The sequence below is a fragment of the Peromyscus maniculatus genome, chromosome 5, assembly GCF_049852395.1.
Source record: "Peromyscus maniculatus bairdii isolate BWxNUB_F1_BW_parent chromosome 5, HU_Pman_BW_mat_3.1, whole genome shotgun sequence".
Classification (NCBI taxonomy): domain Eukaryota; kingdom Metazoa; phylum Chordata; class Mammalia; order Rodentia; family Cricetidae; genus Peromyscus; species Peromyscus maniculatus.
In genome coordinates, this window is record NC_134856.1 from 85,442,018 (window position 1) to 85,459,429 (window position 17,412).

Genomic DNA, 17,412 nt, shown 5'->3' on the forward strand with positions numbered 1-17,412 from the left:
GTTCCTTCTCTGCTTTCAGGAAGGACAACTTCATGTGGACACAACCCTCTCCACACAAGGTGCTTTTCTGCTTGGTCCAATGACATCAGCTGCCACACTCAGCACCTACAGTATGAACCAAACCTTGTCATGAAAACCTAGGATCTGGATACTGGAAACTTACATCCCTAGAGCAAAGGAGACAGGCAGAGGCAGGCTTCCTTGGCAGGGAGGCTGGGTACTTAATGCACTCCTCTTCAATTTGACCCCTTGCTGGGAATTGAACTTAGAGCCTTATGCATGCTAGGCAAATGCTCTATGACTGAGGTGTTTTCCTGGCCGGTAGCTGTGAGTCTCACATTCTCCAAGGTCTTCCCAGCCGTTTTGAAAGTAAAGTCTGAATTCCCTCCATGATGGAAAGTTGGACAAGGCTCCCAGAGGAAAAGGTTTGGTCTGTGCAGTCCTTGGGGTCACAGTGTTATCTACTGACACATTCCACGGCCTCATAAAAGCTGTCAAGATCAGCAAGCACACAGACTGCCCAAGAGCGACACCTATTAAGCATCCTGAGCTAGACTTTACAGCTCCTAAGAACGACTGCCTTTGAGTTTACCAAGAGCTCTGCGTTGTGTCTGCCTTGCTTCCAGGCTTGCTGTGCAACCCCAGGAAAGTCATTGAACCTCTCTGATTCATCCTTTCCTCCTCTGTTGGACACCACGAAGTAAAATAGACACTCTTAGAGAATATGGCCTCCTAGTAGCAGTTTAAAAAAAATTAAATCTTTAATTCTTCATAGATACGGGCCGGATTAATGGCTCAAGACTCAAGAGCACTGGCTGCTTTCCCATAGGACCCAGGTTCAATTCCCAGCACCCACATGGCAGCTCACAACTGTCTGTAACTCCAGTTCCAAGGAACCTGACGTCCTCTTCTGACTTCCAGGGTACCAGGTATATAAATGGTACACAGACATACATGCAAGCAAAACACCTATACGCATAACGAAAATAAAACAATTAAAATCAGTAATTGTGACAGGTAAGTCTAGGACTGGATTTCTAGAAAGAGATCAGATATTTAACCTATAAAACTTTCCTGAAAAACTGAAGATCCCATGAGACTATCTCACTTTTCCTGGGATGTATTCTAACATAACGTAGAAATTTTGAAGGAAAACATGATCTGTCCTTTTTTTTTGTTTGTTTTGTTTTGTTTTGTTTTGTTTTTTGAGACAGGGTTTCTCTATGTAGCTTTGTGCCTTTTCCTGAAACTCACTTGGTAGCCCAGGCTGGCCTTGAACTCACAGAGATCCGCCTGGCTCTGCCTCCCGAGTGCTGGGATTAAAGGCGTGCGCCACCACCGCCCGGCTATGATCTGTCTTTTAAGTACCTTGAAATTATGGTTGTGTGGTCAAAGTCAATGTCCTGTGAGTCTAATATTGATCATTCTTTTACTCTAGTCCAAAGGTTTCCTCTGGATTGACTTGTTCAGCTTTTATCTAACAAAAAATGTTACCAAGTAAAATGCCCTGTCCTGGGCTTCCATCATTGTAGAGTTCACATGTCAGAGCTGACTGCACTTTGTTACATCCTCTTTCTCGCAGAGCTTCCTGGCTAATGCTTTCCCAGTTTTTTCTTGAGTTATCTCTGAATTCTATGCATTTGTCCTTATGCCATTACCACATGGCTTTCTGTCTTTCTACATATATGTGTGTATGTGTGTGTATATATGTGTGTGTGTATGTATGTGTATATATGTGTGTGTATATGTATGTGTATATGTATGTATATATATGTGTGTGTATGTATGTATGTGTATATATATGTATGTGTGTGTATTTGTGTATATGTTTGCACAAGCACGTGGGTGTGGGGGAATGTTCATCTGTGCTTGCACAGGTGAAGGCTAGAGGTCAATTTCAGATGCTTCCTCAATTGATTACCACCTCAGTTTTTGACACAGATGCTCTCATTGAACCTGGACCTCGCCACTTCTCTAACCTGGCTAGCCAGTGAACCCCAGAGATCCTCTTGTCCCTGGTCTTCTGTGGTCAGGCGCCAGGATTTGAACTCATGTCCTCATGGTCGCACAGCAAGCACTTTATCCCTTGAGCCATCACCCCAACCTTTCCTGTTTGTCTTTATTAGTGAGATATGAAGCCTCCCCCTTCGGCTCAGGAGATAGCTCAGTGGGTAAGATCAGTTGCTGTGACAGCAGGGGGACCTGAGTTTGAAACACCAGCATCTATGGAAAAGCCCCAAATGGCTGTGCGTGCCCGGAACCCCAGAGGTGAGGGGTAGAGACACTAGCTCCTGCTCACTGGCCAGTCAGTCTAGCCAAAAAGTGAACTTCAAGTTCAATGAGAAAATATGTCTGAAAGAAGAAAGAGAGAGAGAGAGAGAGAGAGAGAGAGAGAGAGAGGGAGGGAGGGAGGGAGGGAGGGAGGGAGGGAGGGAGGGAGGGGAACCATAGAGGGAGACTCCTAATGTTCTCCTCTAGACTTCACGCGTGTGTTCATGGATACTCAAACCTGACTCCCTACACACACCCAAGTGTCCATACCACACACATAAAAGGAAAAATGAAAAACAACGAACCCTATTCCTTCTGGTGTAGGGTTTAGCCGAGAATGGGAGTGCATCAGCTCTGTGTCACGAATTCTTTTGAGGGTATCACTACAAAGCCACATGTCCTTTGTCCCCCTTGGCATTCTTTCCTCCACCTCCTAGTCTTAATTCCTATTCCTGTTGTTTAAGAAAAGTTAAGACGATCCAAACCAGTTCTCTGATCCAAAAGTTTAAAAACACAGCCGGGACATTTTTTTTTCTAAATACAGACATTGCAACCCTGAGTTCTGAGTGACTGGCTACAGCCCTCTGTTTGCAAGAAGCAAAGAACAATATTTTATGCTGGAGTTGCGGTAATATAAATAACCATGCCTGGAGAAACCTTTCTGCCAATGTCTCATAGCCAAGAGGACGGGCTGGGTCCTCGCAGAGACCTAAAAGAGAATCAGGGGAAAGTCGGAGGTTTCCTGTCTTTGTAATGAGTTTACTAATTAAATCTTAATTGTAAACCAAGCTGAGCAAAATTCAAATGAACCTCTGGTGCCAGAAGCCAGGTTATTATGATGGAATTGTTTATAAGGACAGGGAAACGACTTTCTAAACATCACATTCCTGTGCAGGAGCCAAGACCCCGAAGAAGTCCCAGGGAGGAGAAGCTCAAAATGCAGCCGTTAAGTGACTGAGGAATTGGGATAGCTCAACCAACACCCAGATGTCCGGGCCCCCTGAATTCAGCTACTGTCAGAGGCTGCAATATTTTTCTGATGGACTGCAAATGCTCCGGTCTGTGTGCAGCGTGGTTTTGCCCGTTAGCACAAGTGGTTCAGCATTTCAGCAGGGATATGATATGGTGACGATGGAAATGGAAATTCCTTTTCCTTTATAAACCCCCAACTGCTCCACCGAAAAGGAAGCTGAGCAACTAGGCAGAAGCCCGAAAGCCTCGGACAAATGAAGTCACGTAATGGAAAACTCACAAAGTTGGTCATGCTTCCTCTTGGTGGTACTGGGGGTGGGGCCTAGGCCAGAAAAGAAATCAAAGCAATGCTCACATGATTAAGTACATGGTTTAAAATGATCTATTATCAGGTTAAGAGAGGAAAACCCAAATGCCCATGTTCTGCTTTGCTTGGTTGTTATGGGTGATGGTGTCTGCATGCATGCCTGTGTGCATGTATGCATGTTTGTGTTTTCCTTTACTTATTTCTTTAAGGGAATTTTATTGAGTGTGACAGACTATCCCTGTAACTCCAGCACTCAGGAGGCTGATGTAGGTGAATTACAACTTTGAGCCCAGCCCAGACTGCCTAGCAAGTCTCTGTCTCAATAATAAACGAATAAAATGAATAACTTTCCTTGGAGCCCGTTTTTGCGGTGCGTGCGTGCAAGTGTGTGTGTGTGGGGGGGGGTGCGCGTGCATCCCTGTAGGGACCCGAGTTCAATCTGACTGTCATTCCGAAGTGCTATCTACCTTGTTATTTGAGGCAGAATTTCACATTGGCTCTGAGCAAGTCTTAGTATCAACAAGAGCTCCATCAGGGACTGGAGCGATGGCTCAGCCATTAAGCGCACCTGCTGCTCTTGCAGAGGATCTGAGTTTGGCTTCTAGCATCTATGTTAGATGGCCCATAACTGCCTGTAACTAGAGTTCCAGAGAATCTGACCATCTCCTCTGGGATCTTTGAGCACCTACAGGCACACACACACACACACACACACACACACACACACACACACACATAATCTTAAAGGTCCACACCAGACAGGAACAATACATGTCTCGATTATTCACAGGCTAGAATGGGACTTAAAAGAAGTATTATTACAAGTTACTATTAATGTTGATACCTGTGGTTATTGATTGTCAACTTGGCTGTTGTTTATGAAAACACGTCTCTGGGTGTCTTTGAGGCTGCTTCCAAAATTCTTAACTAAGTAGGGAATGCAGCATCACCATCCTGTGAGCAGGGCTCTCGGATTGGATTAAGAAGAGGTGGCCCCTGAGCACCAGCGTTCCTCCCCATCTGCCTCCTAACTGCGCATGCCATGTGACGGCTGTCTCCCATGCCTGACAGTGGACCATCCCTGTCATGAGGGGCTGTGCTCTCCAACTCTAGGCCAATAGAAACCTTTATTTCCTTAAGTGGCTTCGGTCAGATACTAGGTCACGGTGATAGGAAAAGTAAATAATACGTCACTTGACTTTTAATGCAGAAAACAGAAGGCAAGAACGTTGCCTCTCTGGGAAGTTGTAATAAAACATGCCTCCTCCATCTCTAATTTTTTGAGCCACTTTCTGAATTATCTGAACAGAGAATTGGTAAGTCTCTACTATTTTTTACTCAGTAAATTTAAATTGTTTTTATAGTTCTTTCTGCAAATCTCCATATGTTCGTTCTACTGTTTTCTTGCTAAAGGATACAGAGCCCACCTGTAGACAGTGAAAACTCATTTTATGTTTGGAGTCTTCTGAGGCTATTTTGAGATGTGGTGCCCATAGATTTCATTTTAGCTTTGTCTGTCTGCAAGGTAAATACCATGCTAATTGCAAGAAATAAAAGGGCCATCCTTGAAAGGCTTGCTGTTCGGACCAAGGTCATTGCTGAACTTAATGTCATTGATTTCTACACAGAGGAAAGTTGCACACCACTCCAGTGTGGATCAGAACTTGGTAGATACACTGCATTGCTTTTGCTCAGAAGTTGATGAGCGTGGTGGAGGACAGGCACCCAGGAGCGTGGAGGCCAGGAGGCCGCGTTAGCTGTGACTCCTGGAGCACCATTCATTTTGTATGTTGAGACATAATCTCTTGGTTCTTGTTGTTAACCGATCAGGCTGGGCTGGCTGGTCAACAAGTCCCAGGGATCTGCCTGTTTCTACCTCCCCCTAGCTAGAACTACAGGATCGGGCCACTGTATCTGGCTTTTCAAATGTGGGTTCTGGGGGTCCAACTCAGGTCCTCATGCTTGTAAGGCAAGCACTTTACAGCTGAACCATCTTCCCAGCCCCAAATGATTTCTTGTTTGTGCTTTTAATCTATCCATCAACAAATTCTGTTTGTCACTCTCCCCACCACCCCTTACTTATACCATGCCAACCACTATGCGGACTGCAAGGACAGTCACTAGGGAATCGACCAGTCATAGCAAGCCTGAGGACATGGGTTCTCAGACTGTTGCTGCTGGGTGGGCTTGGGGAAAGGCGAGAGGATCATACACAGACTAGTGTCTCATCATTTTTACATCAAGGGATTAGATCAACACAGAGTCTACCAGCACAATGCTACCTAGAAAATGAACCCTGGGGACCCCCACCAAAAGTTTAATCTGTAGACTTAGCATTCCCGGGTCAAGAGAACTGATGGAGAATTCATGTGTTCTAGGATAGATGTCAGAAGGCCCGCTTTATTTATTTATTTATTTATTTATTTATTTATTTATTTATTTATTATTTGGATTGGTTTGGGGGAAGGGGAGCTTTCTTGTTTTCTTGGTTTATTTATTTGTTTTATTGTTGTTAACATGCAAAGTCTTATGTAGCTTAACTGACATGGAAACAATTACTGCAGCCCAGGCTGGCCTTGAACTCTCAACAATCCTGCCTAAGCCTCCTGAGTGCTCAGACACAGGCCTAAGCTAACACACCTGGCTTGGAAGTCAATTTTTATTGACAGTTTATTTACCATGAGAAGAATCGAGTTTTCACAGGCATGTAATTACCTGTTCTAAAACAACTCTAGTTGTAGACTTTAGAATGTCTCACTTTAATTGTTAGATATAGAAATTGGGGGGTTTTAAGAAAGCATATCTCTTATTTATATTACTGCCCCACATTTGTAGGTCAAAAGAAGTATCAGCAGGCACGGAGACACATACCTGTTGTCCCAACACTTAGGAGACAGGAAGAGGACTGTGAGTTTAAGGCCGGATTAAAGTACATGGGTAAAATTTGTCTTAAAAAGCTGAAGAAGGATAGAAAAGTACAGGAGGTAAGTGGTCCATGGCAGAGGCATTTTCTCATGGCCTTCACAATTCATTATATGATTGTTCAAGATAGACCCCAAACAGAGAAGCCTGTCGAATTGTGTGTTCCAATGAGGTAGCTAGGTTCCAGTAGTAACCAGGGATGGCATAACAAAATCTGACATCAAGGATTTATTTTATTTTACTGCTTTCATTAAAAATGAACAACCCCCCTCCCCAATTAGGCATCCTTTTTACCTTAGAAATGGATTTCAGGATGTCAAGTGATAACCTAAGCTGGACTCAAAAGTGCTATTAGTCTGTGAGAAGCCAGGCGTAAAGCAATTGCAGCTTACCAGCCAAAGGTCAGATAAGTCCCCTTGACAAGCTTCACAGCTCCCTGTAACACTCCATTGCTGAAGGCCACAGGCCACAAGATGTTGTGAGTGACTGCCATGCCTCTAAGCCTCAGTGTTCAGCTCCACAATGCCTAATTTCATTTCAGAGAAACACTGTGTGTGTGTGTGTGTGTGTGTGTGTGTGTGTGTGTGTGTGTGTGTGCGTGCATGTGTGTGTGCAGGTACCCATGTTAGTGGGGGTGGGGGTGGGGGGGGTGCCATTCCCCAGATTCTGTCTACCTTGTTTTTTTAGCTAGGATCTCTCACTGACCAGAGCTCACTAGTTAGTTTAGGCCAGCAGACCCTAAGGATCCGTCCACCCTAGGGATCTGTCCACTTGTCTCTGCATCCCCAGCAAGAGGATTATAAGTGTGTACTACAGTGCTGGCCAGGGGTTTTTTGTTTTTGTTTTTGTTTTTGTTTTTTGTTTTCTTTTTAACGTGGGTTCCGGGAACCAAGCTCAGGTCCATGTGTTTGCAAGGCAACCTTTTTACTAAATAAACGATCTCCCCAGCTCCAAATACTGAGTTTTGGAAATGCCAGAACATCTCTATATGTTTCTGTCTCTCTTCCTGTTTCCTTCTCTCTCTCTCTCTCTCTCTCTCTCTCTCTCTCTCTCTCTCTCTCTCTCTCTCTCTCTCTCTATTTCTATTTCTTTCTTTCTTTCTTTTTCTTTCTTTCTGTCTGTCTGTCTGTCTGTCTGTCTGTGTTTCTCCCCCTCTCTCTTCCTATAACAGTCTGACTTTGCATCTCTGTATCTCTCTGTGTTTCTGTGTCTCTCTCCATCTCTGTATCTCTGTTTCTGTGTGTGTGTGAGTGTGTGTCTGTGTGTCTGTGTCTGTGTATGTCTTTTCATCTGTCTAGCTCTGTCTCTGTCTCTCTCTATGGCTCTCTTTTATCTCTCTCTGTCTCTGACTCTATTTCTGTCTGTCTCTCTTTTGTTTGTCTCTCTCTGTCTCTCCGTGTTTGTCTCTGTGTCTTTCTGTCTCTTTCTGTCCCCTTGCCTCCCTCTTCTATTCTCACCTTTTAACAAGGAAAATTACTACTTTGGAAAGCCAGGTGGGTTTAAGTTGCTCCACCAGCAGCTGCCTCAGGGATGCTGGAGTTCACATTTGGTGGTTTGCTAGTTCCAATGCCTTCCAAACCCATGTGGCCTCTGCAAGAGAGGAGGCAGCTGCAAGGGAGAACCTCCCTGTTCTGCCTGATGACAGGGAGGCGATGGCAAAGGGTGGGTGGATCTGGAGGCACTTCTCAGGTGATGCAAAAAGAGCTCCTGGCAATTTCCATCTTCCAGGTGCAGCTCTGAAACTCTGAACTGGCTGCGGTTCAGCTGAGCCCTTGCCACCGTGAGCGCAATAGATCAGGCCAGGACGCGCTTTAGAGGCCTGGTGTAAAGCCGTTGAAAGAGGCAGCACCAAGTTTCGGCTAGGAAACAGCCCGAGCAGGTACTTCGCCGCCCGTTTGCAAACTGTTGTAGGCCAACTGATGCTTACCCTGCACCTACTGCAGAAGGGTTAGCATGCTGGGGAGGAGTGTGAATCCAGAGGTACCCAGGAAGTACTTCCTGAGGACGTGGGAGAAAAAGAATCACTATACCCTGGAAGTGGGAATGTAAGTTGTCATACACATCATGACAAACAACACAGAGGTTATGCAAAGAATGAAACATTGGAATAGCGGAAACAACATGTGATCCAGTACTTTCTCATTTCCCTCTTTGCCAAAGCCAATGACCCAATATCCTTTTTAAAAATAAGTTTTACTTTGTGTGTGTGTGTGTGTGTGTGTGTGTGTATGTGTGTGTGTGTGTGTGTGTGTGTGTGTGTGTGTGTGTGTGTGATGATGTGTCTATGTAGGGCTGTATCCCATGACACATATGTGGAGGTCAGAGGGCAATTTTAGAGTGAGTTCTTTTCTTTGGCCTCTGCTTTTTTTCTAGGGGTTGAACTTAGATCCCCCAATCTTGTGTGCCTTGGGTTCTAACATGCTGAGCCCCAAAACCAGAATCTTAAGGAGATGTTTTCTATTCTATGTTCATTGCAGCATCCCTCACTGTACCACAAGTCCCATTCAAAGTCTGAGTTTGTTAGGAGTGTAATAACAAAATCTCACAGGCTGAGTAGTTTAAACAACAAAAAAGTATTGTTCCAGCCTTATAATTCTGGAGGTTGGAGGTCCAAGATCAAGATGCCAATAGGATTCATTCCTTCTGAGGCCCCTCTCTGTAGATTGCAAATGGATGGATACATATTGAAAATAGGGTACGTTTACAAGGTAAAATATTATTCACTGGTGAAAAATAGGAGTTGCAAACTTCCATTTTATGTAAAGACATGACTCATGTTGAATTAGACTGCTCCTAAGGGTCTGATCTTGGCTTGATTTTCTATTTAAAGACTCTCCCTCCAAATATCCATTCTGAAACCAAGGGTTACAGCTTTGACATACTAGTTCAGAGGACTCAATTCAACCTAACACATAACCCTCTTTCTCACTCTATGAAAGCTCAGTGTTCAGTGCCCTGAGGATCCATTAATTAGGGTTTTAACATATGAACTGGGGGATGTGCAGTTCATCCCACATCACCAAATAAGACTTCACACTACAAAAGCAGGCCTCAGGCAGACCACGGGATGCTCCCTGGTTGACAGGGTTTAGTGAGGCTGCTGGATTTTACAGAGAGGAGCAAGAGTAAAAACCAAAGGAGAAAAGATCTGTGAAAGATTACCCAGGGAGTGCGCCTCTGTCACCCATCCACAGTACCCAGAGGATATGGCCAGCAGGGTGAGGACTCTGGTGTGTGTTTGGGGGTGGGGTGGGGCAGATTGCAGGGAAAGCAATGATAGGCAAGCCGCCGAGGCTTGCAGAGCTCCCCAGAATGGTCTTAGGTAAGGCTTGCTGCAGAAGCAGTTTGAATGATGAGCTACTTCTTGTGGATGACCTCTTCTTCACCGACACATTTGCATAAGTCAGGCTGGTATTGGTCTATTTTCCATTGCTACAGCAAAAACACCCCGAGCTGGGTGTCTTGTGAAGGAAAGAGGTTGTTGAGCTCAGTTTGGGAGGCTGGAAATTCAATATTTAGTCAGTTTCTCCTCTTATAGGGCTTTGTGACAGATGGTGTCAGGGTGGCAGAGCCATGCCTGACAAGATTGGAAGCCAGGGAAGGCCTCAGCAGCCAGAGCTTCTCTCTTGAAGCCAGTGAGTCTTGCACAGACCAACATAGTCTCATAAGAAATGCATTATCCTCTTCCAAAGGCTCACCCTCCACCCCATGACTTAATCACTGCCCACTAGCTCCCACCTCTTAAAGGTCCCATCGCCTCTTAGGACACAAGTGTGTACACATACCCGAATCATATCCAAATCATGGCAGCAGCTATCTGAAGAATGCTTCCTCCTGTGTTCCTAAACCAACTTCTTTCACTTTCTGAGCTCCAGGGCTGACTTCTCCATCACTGTGCATACAGGTTTGATCTTCTATTTTAGCTTAATATTGCTTTCGGTTGCAATGTTTCAGCTCCATGTATGCAGATATTCCGGGATCTTAAGATACTCTTCCCAGATCCCCAGCTGCCCACTCTTAAGAGCAGTCTGTGCCCGTTTCTAACTAAAAGCCCCTGACTCCATCCCCAGCATTCCACTACGGACTCATGTGAAGTCACACAGGATCACCTTTGCTTCCTTTGCTGCTGGATCTAATGGCCACCCTGGGTCCCTCCGCTCATCATGTAATACTGTAGGCCATGTCCCTCTGATTCCCTCCTTCCACCCAGTGGGTAGACTCAACCACTCCCATTGCTTATAGGATAAAGCTCTCTGCCATAGGTTGAACTATGTTTCCTCAAAAGATCCATTGAATTCTTGACGACTGATGTCTATGAATGTGACCTTAGTTGGAATGTAGTCTTTGTGGATGTAAAGCCTTGACTCTAACCCAGTATGACCATGTGTCTTCACCAGTGAAAGGAAACTGGGCACAGACTCACAGGAAGAATGTCGTGGAAAGATGGAGATAAAGCAGGAAGGCAACCACATAAAGAGGCAGAGGCAGAGGTGATGCCCGCTCAAGGATCTCCTGGACCACAAGAAAGAAGCTAAAAGAGGTAAGAGAGGGTCTTCTCTCCCCACTTACAGGCTTTTGAAGGAACCACTATAATCGATACCTCAGAGGAGACATCCAGGTTCCAGAATGCCAAGACAAGAAATCTTTCTTGTTTAAGCTACCCAGCCTGTGGGTAATTTGCTGTAGCAATTCTGGACATTAATATTTTTTAATTACAATAAAAATAAAAGATGCTGGCTACCTGAACTTTATTCCTCACTGGGTCCCAGATAGTCTCTCACACTCCATTTCCACATAACACCCATGGCCTACAGGCCTGTCAATCTTCAGCTCACCCTTGTAGTTTTACTCACATTGAATGTTGTGAATCAAGATCCAGTTGGAACCCTCCTCTGATACTGTAGAGTATATGTCTATCAAATTGCTTAATGGATGATGCTCGTCCTCTTCCTGATGCTACCGAATCTAGGATCTGAGTCCTCACCTAATTTGCCTCCTAAATCTCTGTCCCTTTCAAAGCACTGTAGGATTCACTTATTCTCAGGGTGACATCAGGTATTTAGCAAACATGTAGTATACAAAATGTGAGGATTGGTGATTTGGAACAGGACAATTAGGGGCAGTGAACTGAATCAACAGGCTAGGGCACTTGCGGCCAAGCCTGAGAACCTGAGTCAAGCCGAGGGACTCTGCAAGGTGGAAAGAATCAATGTGTTCTCTGACACCCCCAACACACACACACACACACACACACACACACACACACACACACACACACACACACACAAACACACAAACACACACACACTGTGGCACACACAATGAATGGATTAGTTAAGAATATAGATTGTGAAGATTCCCCACCCACTTGGACCTACCATTTATTAACTACTTAGTGTACCAGGGATGTCAGATTTATTATCTTATCTTACTCCATCCTCCCAATCACCTTGGCAAGATAGATCATCATGATTTCTACCCCTATTTTACACATGAAGAAGTAAGAGCTTTGGAGACCCATCTCCCAGCTGAAGAAGTAGTGGCAATGAGAACTAAACATGCAGACTGGCTAAGAACAACACTGTGACGGAGAGATCCACTGCTTCCCTTAGTGATTTTTGATGTGGTGGAGAGCAACGGAAGGGAAGTTTTCCTCCTGGCCTTCTCCAGCATCCTTATAAAATGCAAAGTGAGGTCACTAGAACGTGATGTGTGGCCCTCTGTGCTACTGTTGAAATGTGTTCTCGAGAGAATGGAGTGTGTTTATCAGTTCAGCTAAAGCTTTGTTCATGAAGGCAGGCTTCCAGAGATACGAGAGACAGGGTGAGAAGATGCTACAGAGGTAGCACCCACCATAAACAGTAACTGGCCCTCAGCAGATCCACAGCCACCTAATAACCTCTAAAGTGTTCAAGCATGGGATCCAATGACTTGCTTTGGAACCAAATGCCATGCTCATCTCCACCCTCTGGTCTTTATAACATTCCCGTAATGAAGACACAGTTCCTGCCTCTGACACCTGTGGTTTATTAGATTGGAAGACCCATCATAAAGACGGTGGGGTGAAATTCTGGGACCTTATTACTGAAAAGTCAATCTACATGCACTAGATGAAATATTGAATCCCTACTGGACATGTATTTGATGCTCAGTACTTCCTTTCTGATAGCTATCGGGATACGGACTGAATTCACACATATCATGATGCCCACACAGTTTTTTTTAAGCTCACCCAGTCACCTCCTCTCCTATGTTTTGGTGACACTTCCTGTTTTCCCAGCAGACCTGCAAAGCTGTTCTTCTCTTGCTCACCAGTACAGCTCTTGGCATCCTCGAAGGAGCAGCTTCAAGGCCACTTCCTCTGGGAAGCCTGCTTCCATCCCTCATCCACGGCCTCCTTAACCAAGCGCCCCTCCTCTCGCTTCAAGCACCACAGAGGAAAATGTCCTACCCTTGGCTGCTTCAAAAACCACATGAGAACGGGTTTCTGAGCCCTGTGGGTGGGAAGAGAGGAGCTGGTTCCCAGACCTGTGTAGGGCTTGGAAGCTTGCAGAAACAGGCCCCCTCCCCGGAGTGTGGAAAGTACCCAGCGCAGTGTGAACCAGGCTCCCTCCCACTGGATTCCTGCAGCTGCGCGGCTTGTAAGCTTGTTGCCCGGTTTCTTCTTTTCTTTTCTTTCTTGACTCCCCTGCCTATGTGGGGCGTGTGTGTGTGTGTGTGTGTGTGTGTGTGTGTGTGTGTGTGTGTGTGTGTGTGTGAAAGAGAGAGAGACAGAAACAGAGAGACAGAAAGAGAACAAGAGAGACAGAAAGAAAGAGAGAGAGGTCTCACTTAGCCTCTGCCGACTGAGCGGCTTTCCCCATCTTGCAAGCCCATTTTCTCATCCAGAGTCTGAAGGCCAATGCTGTCTCATAGCCACAAACAAAACTTCAAGAAGAAAAAAAATCAAAATGGAACAAGCCTGGGAAATTGGGCCTGGTAAGAGTTGTGGTTAGGACTTAAACCACACGTTAATTTACCTGTTTCTAGGGCAATGGAGACTCGATTGTATAAAAATATAGACAGCTGCCACTATAAATCATGCTGACAACCAGACTACCTTTTTAAACCACTTTGTTTTAAGTCCATGTTTCTGATATTTCATTTGAACATTAAAAAAAAAATAAGCAGAGGGAGTGTTTTCAACACATCTACTTGTAATGTCTGTGCTAAAGTACTGGGCTCCAAAGACTTTCAATTAGATGAGCCCAGACAAGCAATAAATACTGAAAGCAAAGTTGAAAATAACTCCCAAGCTGTGATTTATAGACACCATAACTTATCCACTATTAAAATTATAGTGGCAGTGAATACATAATATCAAATCAAATAAACCGAGGTTTTGAAGTTGTTAGTAGTTAATTAAGTAGATGTCTATGGCTAATAGATTGATTAGCTTTTAAAAGTTTACTCAAGGGGACTAAAGAGCTGGCTCAGCAGCTAAGGGCACTTGTTGCTCTTGCAGAGGACCCAGGTTCAGTTCCCAGCACTCACATGTTGCCTTACCACCACCCATAATTCCTCCAGTTCAAGGGGACCTGACACCCGATTCTGGCCTCCACAGACACTAGGTATGCATACGCTGTACCGACACCCCTGCACGCAAACATCCATATAGTTTTCATTTATTTTCCTTTCCAAATTTAGAAACACACAAAGGAAAGAGTTGAAGGAAGGAGGGGAAATACACTGTTCTATTTTGCCTGTCAAGTTACTTTTGTGTGTGTCTTAATAGTTTATATAAATTAGTTTCACTTTCTGGGGAAGGAAGGAGACTGAGGGAGAGGGGAAGACTGTGAAGTGGGAGGGAAGTGGTGTGTGTGTGTGTGTGTGTGTGTGTGTGTGTGTGTGTGTGTGTGAAGAATCGGCCCCAACTTCACGATAGAACTGCGTGAAAGTGACCTTGTGCAGCCGAGAATGATGATGATGATGATGATGATGATAATGATAATAATAATATAATAACAAAATAATCATTTTTAAATTTTCGTTTAGATAAACACAACTTTGTGGTGATTTTCTTTTACGTTCTAAAGCAGCTTCAAAAGAAATATGTTTTGAGCTATGATTCTGTGTTAAGTAAAGATATTCCCACTCGCTTGGTTTATCGTCAACCCACTGGATATTTTGAGAGAAGATTTTTGGTTGTTCACTATCAAAGTAGTTCATGTAGTTTTAAAACACACACACACACATACACACACACAGAGAGAGAGAGAGAGAGAGAGAGAGAGAGAGAGAGAGGAAGGGGGATAAAACTATAGTAAGAAGTTATGTCTTCAGATACAACTTTGGCTTCCCTTTTTATTTTCTCACCCTTTTATGGTTCCAGAAAGCAGGCAAGTTCCAGTCAGTTGCTTTGTATGCTCATGTCAGGGATGTGAGGGCTCCATCCGTAAGAACTTTGTAAAAACCATGCCTGGGAGGCCAAAGCAACAAAGTTCGGCGCCAGCTCGGGGCCCCTCGGCCAGCGAAGAGTGGAAGGCGAAGGTCCCGTGAGCTATTGAAACATATCCTAGGAACTAACATTGTGGATCATCTAAGGGGCGTTGGCCATCTGCGGGCACAAGTATCTTTTCTTTCCTTCCTAGTCTTTTTTTTTCTTTATCTTCTTTTTTATATATTTTTAAATGTTTGTTTTATTTGTCTATTGTTTTTGAAGCAGGCTCTCACTCTGTAACCCTGGCTAGCCTGGAGTTCGCTATGGTAGACTAGGCTGACCTCAGACTCAGGGATCTGTCTCCAACATACTGGGATTAAAAGGATGTGCCAAGACACCCAGCTCCTTTCTTTTTTTTCTTCTTCTTTTCCCCCTTCCTTCCCTCCCATCCTTTCCCCTTTTCTCTGAGACAGTATCTCATGTCAACCAGGCTGGCTTTGAACTCACTATGCCAAGAATGACTTTGAATTCTTGGTCCTCCTACCTCCACCTTCGCCATCATGCCCTGTTTGGCGTAGTGTCGGGGAGTCCAAATCTGGGCTTCATACACTCTAGAGCGGGTACTCTACCCCTGAGAGACCTCTCCAGCTTGCAGTCTTGTTTCCTGAGAAAAGCTCTGCGGCCACGTTTCTCTGGGCCACTCATTGTTCACCCCTCTGCATTCCGGCCTCCACCTTTCCGGCTCTGCTGAAATTGCTCCCCCTATCGTCACAGACGACCTCCTGACAGCCAGACCTAAGGGACAGTTCTCATCCCTTAGCTTCACTGTTGGTGGCAGAAGACCCTATGGCCCTGTGCCTACCTCTTGGAATTTGCTCTGCATTGTGAGGCTACCTGGAAAACGGGACCCCAAGAAAGACACGGAGAAATGGATGAGATCTACATGAACAGCCTGGACATGAGTGGGAGCAATGAAGGGCGAGGGTCGAGGGAAAGAGAGCGGGAGATCCTAGCTGGATCAAGAAAAGAGAGGGAGAACAAGGAATAGGAGACCATGGTAAATGAAGACCACATGAGAAAAGGAAGAAACAAAGAGCTAGAGAGGCCCGCATTCTGACCACTGTTTCCTTCACGGGCCCAGCCCACTCGTCCAGTCGCATCTGCCATGTGTGCAGGTAACAATGCAAACTGTTAGACTCCTGAGACCAGGAAGATAGGGTCCCCAAACTGGGGGGAATTACAGGAATACTGATCATTACTTCCTGAGCAAGCACCAACCGTCAGACCCAAGTGGCACTGAGTTTTCAAAAGGGCAGCCTGTGCCTTGACCCCTCCTCAGCACTGTGTGTCTTCTGCTGTCTTCTGTTTCCCTCAGGACATCTTCATATCGCTTTTCTTCTCTGCTGCCTTCTCTTAGACTATCTCATCAACGTCCATGATCTACACAGAGACAGCTCTCGAATATACACCCTAACACAGCCTCCATCATTTGTGCCTGAAGGCCGCGCAGCTCTGCAAATGCAACGTGCTCAAACAGGACTTGCCCTCTTTCCTCAGGACCTGCTGCTCCTGGCTTTCCCGTATCGCCGATGGGTCCACCATCCTTTCATCCTGGACTAGGTAGTTCTTTCTCGCCTTCAATACTCATAACTAATCACTCACTCATCAAGCCATCTTATCCTACATCAATCTCTATCTATAAAAAATTTTTTCTTTCCTTCTCATTAGAGCCTTGGTCAGGTTCTCACTCCCGGTACCACCACCCCATACCCATATCTAGAAGGCTTTGATGATTTTTTAAACATTTTATATGCCTTGGCTTCAGGTGCCTGCTAGGACCCAGCTGTCTTGCAAGGAATGATTAATACAGATACAATGCTCCAATGTCAAACCGTTAACATTCCTCTGCATGGACTTTAGGGGACGTTTGATTCTGTGGTGTGCTGTTTGTGTTTTGGGTGTATTTATCTACTTAACACGACTATAAAACCATGAGAACATCAGCCTTGTTTCATTCCTGTCTGTGTTTGAGCTTACACATACTAGGTTTTTAATACAGGCCATTAAACAAATAATATTGCTTGCCCACTAGAAATGTTCAGCTTTGAAGCGTTCCTCGTGAACATCCTGAGTATGGGGTTTTGTTGTTGTTGTTGGTTGGTTGGTTGGTTTTTTGTTTTGTTTTGTTTTGTTTTTCCAGGAGACTAGGTATTGAGTAAGCTGCTTTGGAAGGTTTGTTTTCCTTAAGTATAATCTCCCTCTGCTGAGCAGATCATGCTGCCCCTAGTCAGACAACAAGGCAGGAAAAGAGACAGGGGAGTGTTAAGGAAGGCAAACAGGTAGGGCCTGGTTTGCCTAGAAGATGGCCTGTTGTTCTAAAAGGATCAGGTGAGGATCTGGTGAGGCTAAGTACTAAGTCCTGCCATCTTAATCGGTGACAAGAACAGGCTGTAGAGGAGAAAGCGGGCAAACGTGCCCATGGGCCAGTGATAAAGCCACTTTCCTCATTGCCTGAGAATCT

General features: G+C 45.0%; 1 protein-coding gene across 2 annotated transcripts in view; it reads left to right on the forward strand.

The window, feature by feature from the left end:
- Positions 1 to 17,412, forward strand: part of LOC121829773 (uncharacterized) — a 147,451-nt gene that overhangs the window by 16,039 nt on the left and 114,000 nt on the right. The window contains exons 2-4 of one of the 2 annotated variants that reach the window (XM_076572807.1): positions 6,386 to 6,534; positions 8,201 to 8,351; positions 10,870 to 11,012. The gene's annotated coding sequence lies outside the window, so the exon portion shown is untranslated. The remainder of the gene's footprint in view (positions 1 to 6,385; positions 6,535 to 8,200; positions 8,352 to 10,869; positions 11,013 to 17,412) is intronic. The other variant, XM_076572808.1, reaches the window with a different exon arrangement.